Source organism: Netta rufina, assembly GCF_964035555.1.
Source record: "Netta rufina genome assembly, chromosome: 12".
Taxonomy (NCBI): Eukaryota; Metazoa; Chordata; class Aves; order Anseriformes; family Anatidae; genus Netta; species Netta rufina.
Window position 1 is genome coordinate 20,588,728 of NC_140135.1, and position 7,290 is coordinate 20,596,017.

The window sequence follows — 7,290 nt, forward strand, 5'->3', positions numbered from 1 at the left end:
TGCATGCATGGGGTTGCTATCTTTCTGAGATCTGATTAGGAGGCTTTTGAGGTTTTCCCCTCTCAGGGCATCGCTGTCTGTCTCTGATTGTTTGTCTGTCACCCTCATCTGACTTATGAGCTCTTACAGCTGCCACTTAACCCACAGCTGCAGAGCCTCCTCAACCCACCCTGCCCCAGCTCCATCCCGTTCCCCACCTGGCCGCAGTCACTGCAGAGACCTCACCCTCCGAGTCTCACCCCAAAGCTCTCAGGGCTGAGATGTGCAAGGCAGAGCAGGGTCAGAAACCACTTGATATGACAGCGACAGCTCAGCAGCCACCGCATTTCAAGCCTGAATTATATTTTTTTCTGCAATGTGCAGTTTCACTTGAGGGTCTCATTTTAAATCATGAGATATGAAAAAACAGAAAAGTAGGAACCACCACTATTTATTGACAGAAATGTTTGAGATGCCCTAATAATTATCAACATGTAGTAACAACAACAGAAAGGTAGGCTTGGGCTTATGTACACTTGTGTCCTTTTTACAGAGGAAAAGGAAAGTTTACTGACCAGCTCTGCTTATTTTCACATGTCCTTCCTCCCATACCCCTGCCTTCTAAGAATTATCAGCAAGTGGAAATCCAGCTTCCTGCAGAGACTTTGCTTTGCTTTCTGTTTTAAAGGAAGATGGAGGCCTAATTGCTCAGCCAGCTTTGCTATTTCATCCCATTACGGAGCATACGAGAGGGAAGTTTGGCCAAAGAATGCTAAGTTAAGCCTAAACACAGCTTCTTCTAGAGAGGGTAACTAGGATGTTGCTCTTGGTTCTGTTGTATGTTTATTTATATGTTATTTGGTGATAATGAAAAACAAATGTTCGGAATCTATTCAGTTCTTAAACTTTTATAGACTTATTGTCTTTATTTTCAACTGTGCAACCGTCTCTCAGCCTCCCCCTCCCTCAGACACATGGAACTGCAGTCGGTGACCAGCGTCAGCTGTTCTCTTACTCATCCTGGCTCAAACAATGATATTCCACACCACATTATACAACACCCCGGTACTCGCTGCCTCATCGCCCCCAACCCCTCGGCTCCCCACATCACAGGTCGCGGAGGCCGGAGGATTCCTGCTCCTTATTGTCCTTGAGCGCCGGCTTCAGGACTCATTGTTGCGAATGAAAGGGGAGAGGATCTTTGCCTCCAGGAACATACGTGTTACGTGACAGGCGCCCTCTCAGAAAGCCCACAGCCTGGTTTGCTCCTCGCCCGGGGGGTGACGCCTGGCACCAGCAGCCCCCGGGGAAGCAGGAGTGTGCGGCGAGGCTTCGCGTGTCTCGAGGAAGGACCAGGAGGTGGGCGCTCCTCTCCTCTTTCTCCAGCTTTCCCAGGCCCCAGCATCTCTGCCCCTAAGATGTTTGCTTGACCTGGCTCTGGATTTGGTGTTCCTGGGCAGAAAAGACCCCCTCGCTTTGGGCAGGAGGTCCCCGAGCAGCCCCTTTCCCACTCAGCAGCTCCCTGCGAGCAGCAGCAGTCGGGTCTCACGGCACACTTTGCTCGTACCGGGGCTCAAACTGTGGCCCCGCTACATCTGCAAGTGATTTCGGTCATTTGATATTTGTCTCTGCTAATGTATGGCACTAACTACCTCTTTGAAGAAGCGGCCCTGATTAAATTATTACCCACAGAATGCAAGTCTCTAAATGCAGAGAAGCACAAGTCAAGGAGGCTGGAACAGGCACAAAGCAAAGGCGAGAGGGTTTCCAGCACACGCCCCGTTGGATTTCCCTCTGACAAAGGGTTGAAACCAGGGCTACAACCTGCTCCGTGGAGAAGTGTTTCCTTCTGCCAGCTCCATCTGCCCTCCTAGCCCCCCCCGAGGAGCACTCATCCTGCCCTTCCCCAGGCACACCCCACCTGCAGCCACACCTGATGGGTGCACACCACGTATCTGGGCTAATGGTGCATCATCACTGCCTCTAAAGCACCCTAAAGCCCTGGCTTTGAAGAGGGTAAATCCAGGGAATTTATATCAAAGCAGGAGCAGTCATAAGGAACTCATATGGTGCTGTCATCTTCTGCTCACTCCTGGGTTATTGGGAGCTGCAGGCTCGGGTCCAGCCAAGGGACCTCCCCACGAGGGCTGTGCTGTGCAGGTGACCTGGGATTTTGGGGATTTGCTGCCTCAGGTCTGGTGGTGTTACGTGACAGCAATAAGCACGGGAAGAAAAGCCCGAGCATTTGCTCTTAGATGTGTCCCAGCAGTTAGAGATTTAGGCGAGGAGAAAGATCACAGGGCTCAGACATAATATCCTATAGTAACACAGTCTTAAACCAGCAATTTCCTCTTTGGACTCCACGCCGGATCAAGGTTTGATGAAGCACACCATCCAGAATATTGGTTAGAGGATTTGGAGAGAGGTAGTAGCCATTTGTTACGGCACGGAATACTAAAAAATTACACTGCTTATTACAAAGGCATATTTCAAGCAGCTAACAGATACGGCCCTAATGAGTGCCATTTGCCTTCATCTCTTTTATTGCAGGTCCAGCGGCCACGGCTCTCCGAGCTCTGGATTTCCAGCATTGGGGAGTGCTGCATTTCTAGCCCAAACTAGCCAACACAAACATATGTGTTTCATCTCAGAATAAAAAAAAAAAAATGATTGAAAAATAGCAAACCATGTAATTTTTGAAATGAGTAATTCATTTGTGATTTTAAATAAAATGCTTTTGGATGTGAAGGCCAGCTTCTCTGGATCAATTGGATGAAGACATCTGCTTTATTTCAAGGAGATCTGAAGAGGTAAAACTTGACAGTTCTTTGTTTAAATCTTCGCTATCTCCTTTGTATATCTAAATTACATTTATTGATATACAATGTTGACGTTTTTGTAATACTTTTAAATCTCATAACCTTCTGTTTCAAATTCACAGTCTTCTACCACTTAAGCTATTATTATTTTTACCAGTCCCAAGGGCGTGCTAGAGTCTCTTTGGTACAAATTAGAAAGGCTTTTATGAAAAACTTACAGTTTATATAAAAGAGGTTCTCGTTGGCTTCCCAGCTCCACCATCACTAATGCCAACGTAGTAACAGCTTCTCACGTAGGCTCACCCGGAACGGGTCCCCGTGGCATCTGGCACGTTAGCGCTGGTGTGAGGCTTGTTCACAACTAGACTCGAGGATCTGAGATGGTGTTAGAAACAGTAGCAATTTTCCCCAAGAGGGAAAAAAAAAAAAGCCAAATGTTGACAGGCTGATGAATACCCACATGTCAGGGGACCTTCTGACAGCAGAGCTCTCCTCCAAGCTGGTTGCAGGCCTACCTGCGGCTCGACTGCTAAGCAGGGTTTGGTACCAAGCAGCGGCAGAAGCGCTTTTGGGGAAGACAGAGCACTAAATGATTTTGCATGGAACAAATACTGGGGTAGAAATGATCGAATAGTCCCCAGGAGCTGCACCAAGGTGGCACAGGGCAACACCAAGCAGTTCTGAAGTCTGTGTAGTGGAGAAAAGCTGCAAGGAGAGACTGGGAAAGACCGGAGGGAAGAGAATGTGAGAGTGTGTCAGAGCAAACTCCGGGAAGAGTGGTGGATCAGACATGAACAGTGGCTGGGGAGCCTGAGAGGAGAGAGGTAATCCCAATTACTGCATGCCTGGGGCTGTCACTCCATACTGAAACACGAAAGGAGCATTAGGGAAAAGGAAAGCAGGGTGTAAGTGAGGTGATGTGCCCAGGGTTACACAAAAAAACCTCTCCCTAAAGCAGCATTGGTGTATGACAATTTCTGACACTTGGCTCAGGTCTTCTGTCCTGGCTCTTCACATTAAGACAAGCAAGTCTGGTGAGATTTGACATCCCCTGGGTTTATCAGGCCCATGAGGGTCTGATCTTCGGTTGCACTTAACATTTCCCTCTTCAAAGAGAAGAAACATCCTGCAGGCTTCTCCCTGTAGGAAGCTGCCCAAAGGGCAGCGTGATGGGGGATCCCCAAGCACCAGATGAATGCCCATGGCATCCTGGACACATCCCAGGGCACATTTATTGCTCCCAACACAACATCAAATCCTCCTCTAGAATCTTCTTGTGAGCCCTCACCTTCACCAGCTGAAGGCTCGTGATGACTCTCACCAGGATTTTTCTCCATGCTGCCTTACAACAAGGAGCAGAGTTTGTGGAGGACGAACAGGGAACAGATTTTCCATGGTTGGAGCTGGGCTGCAAAAGAGATGACTCCTTGGGGCCCAAGGAAAGTGGGGCATTTGACAGGGGATGAAAAAACAGTGGACTGCCTTTAAACATCACCTCCTTTTGGGTAACAGTTGGACTCAGTAACTCATAACTAAGCACACACCAGGACGTGCCTCCTGACCGCCACCCATTCCTCCCCGTAGCCTGGGGATCTGCCCTTCTGGAGACTCCAAGAGCACAATGACCAGGGTTATTTTGCTTCCAGTGCTTCACACAGGCTTCCGAATTTATATTTTTCCAGAATACTGGGACCTGATGCTTCACCTGATGTGCTGTTATTAACGGGGTTGCTCAGCCCTCCGGGGATGTCAGCAGCACCAGCAGCTAACGGGGAGGGTTGCCAGGTAAACCGCTAGCTCCAGGCAACGCCACGGAACAACACAATCAAGGTCCCCGCAGCACCAGCAGTTAAAATTAATCCTGTTAAATCTGAGTTAAAGACATTGATGTTTGCAGTGAAGGAAACATCGGTGTGACCTGGTCCTTCCTCGGTTACCAGAATGGATCCAGCAGGGCGATAGGGGCCACTGTGCAGCGTTGGGGTTGTGGTCTACAGGGGGCAAAGGAGAGGCCAGGAAAAGTGGAGCAAGGGAGAAGCTGAAGAGCAGCCCCCATGCAGCTCATGGCATCTAACATATAGTCACCTACAGCCCGTCCCAGCAACATCTGCTCTGCAATGGCAAGGGGGGTGCTAATGAAGAATAAATTGTAAGCTCTTACTTAATGCAAATTTTAGACAAAGAGGAGAACAAAGGAACGCTCCAGGCAAAAGTTGCGGAAAATTATGATCATTAATAATTTCTTCAACTCCAGCTACAAGATTTTCATCAGTCTTCTGAGGAGGCATCACGCTAACTTTCCAGTCAAAATCCATAAATCAACAAGGAGTACCTGTTTGATCACAGAAATGAGTGCAGAACTCATCCCCAACATCAGGGCCTTCTGGTTTCAACACGTCCCCAACACGCGGCTTTTGAAGGGCCTGGAAACGTCCCCGTCCTCCGCACGCGCTCCCTTCAGGATTCAGCCTCACACGTTCAAATGGTGGCGTCAAAAAGGAGGCCCTCGAGTTCGGATTTAGATCCCTGGTAACACGTTGCCTGATTTTCACAGGTTTCGTTGCATGCAGGGGGGACAACAAAGCCCCATGGAATTGTTCAGAAATCCGGTTATGAGGGCAGGGCGATTCCTAGACGCATGTGCTTGAAGACTGGGCTGCTTTCTTCCTGACAGGAGACTTCAACACCTCACACGGGGTCTGTCAGGCCATGGGGATACCCAGGGAGGGGGCTCCTCACCACCCCCAGCAGAGGTTACCCCCAAATCCAGCCCCCCCCCCCCAAGATTCCTGCTCCTGCCGGGTCCCACCTAGCGCATCAAATCACCTCCAACCCCGGGCCGTGGCTCGGCTTTGCACACCATTTATTGATCTGGGGGGTTGCAGCCCTTCCATGCCGCATTTTTACGCCTCCCACCCCCGTTTCTGGGGGTCGCGGGCCGAACACAGCCGGGCCCCCCCGGGCGCCCCCTGTCCAGGCGCGGCCGAGGAGCGGCGCTGCCCCCTGGCGGCACGGCCCCGGCCGCAGCTCGCTCCTGCTTGGCCTCTTCACTGCATTTTCATTATTTTTATTATTATTTTTAATCCATGGCCCAGCCAAGGCCCCGGGGGAGGTGCTCTCAGTGCGCGCTGGGGGCTGGAGGCGGTGGCAGGGGCTGTTGGAGCAGGAGGGGCTCAGAGCCCGCGCATGCAGGACCCCCTGCCTCGAACACCAAGACCCAGGTTCAAAAGGCTTCGTGGCACGCCACCACCACCTACCAACGCTGTCCCCATCACTCCTGGAGGAACAAACAGCTGAGACACCCAAGGGTGTTCTGGATACAGCCTCTAGCATCTGCTTCTCTGGGAGCCTAATCACAGTCCCCTCTAAACGAGCACCGCCCGTTTCTGACACCTGGCAGTCATGCTTCCCCATCAGATGTTCATATTCTTCCTCCTGAAAATTACCTGGATTTTGGCTCGTTTTTGAGCTTAGGGGCACCAGAATGTGGCACTCCAGGCTGGACTTTCTCAGGGAAGGGGATATAAACCCCTTTTACAGAAACTGGGCACCGCAGTGCAATGCTCCTTCCCCTCCCAAACATCTGACTGATTTCAGGCACCTGACAGATTAGGACAACACCTCAGGTCCTGCACTGGGTGGCAAATCCTACTGATGCACGCACAGATGCTCGCAGTGACAGAGCTCTTACCTGGAGGAGGAGATGGCTGACTGGGGAAGAAATGGGCTCCCAAAGCCCCCACAGACCCCTAACAGCACAGCCAGGTGCCTGACCCTAAAGCACTCCCAGAAGCTGGGCAGGGTCAGGCTCTGCAGGCACCCCCAAAAGAACAAATACATAGAGCAGGGTGAGGATCCCTGACCATGCAGGGAGATTTCTAACTGGGTGTCTCTAGCTTCCAGGTTCCTTCTAAAAAAAGAAAGGAAGGAAACAATAAGCAGAACAGCCAGATTTTAGCATAAAGGACCCCAGCACCCTCATTTTACACCACTAATGCTGCTGCACATCTGCACCACCCACCACTTCCCTACCTGAGCAGTGAAGTTATCCAAGAAACCTGTTTGGAAACCAGCACTTAGTGCTTCTGGAGAGCTCACAAGAGCCTGCAGGTGACTTTCCTTCTCCAGGACAGCAAGAGGGGAAGCACCCAGCAGCAAATTTATCTGGCAAGGTTCATTGCTGGCAATCGCAGGCAGCTGGGGGTGTCAGCACCACCCGTGATATCTCCCCAGCTGCCTGCACCAGGGCTGGGAGGGCAGGAGGACAGCAGGATGGTTGTGCCAAATTGTGGTGCCTTCTGACAGGGGATTTGGTGTCACCTCCAGACAGGGACAGTCCTGGGGACACTGAGGGCTGAACGTGGCTGCTGGCTCTGAGCGGGGCAGGGAGGAGGAAGGAGCCAGAAGCCTCTCCGAGGCGATGGCAGAGGGAGATGTCCCCGCTTCTTCTCCCCTCTCGTTCTCCGGCAGAGCCCACCGCCTGCCCGCACCC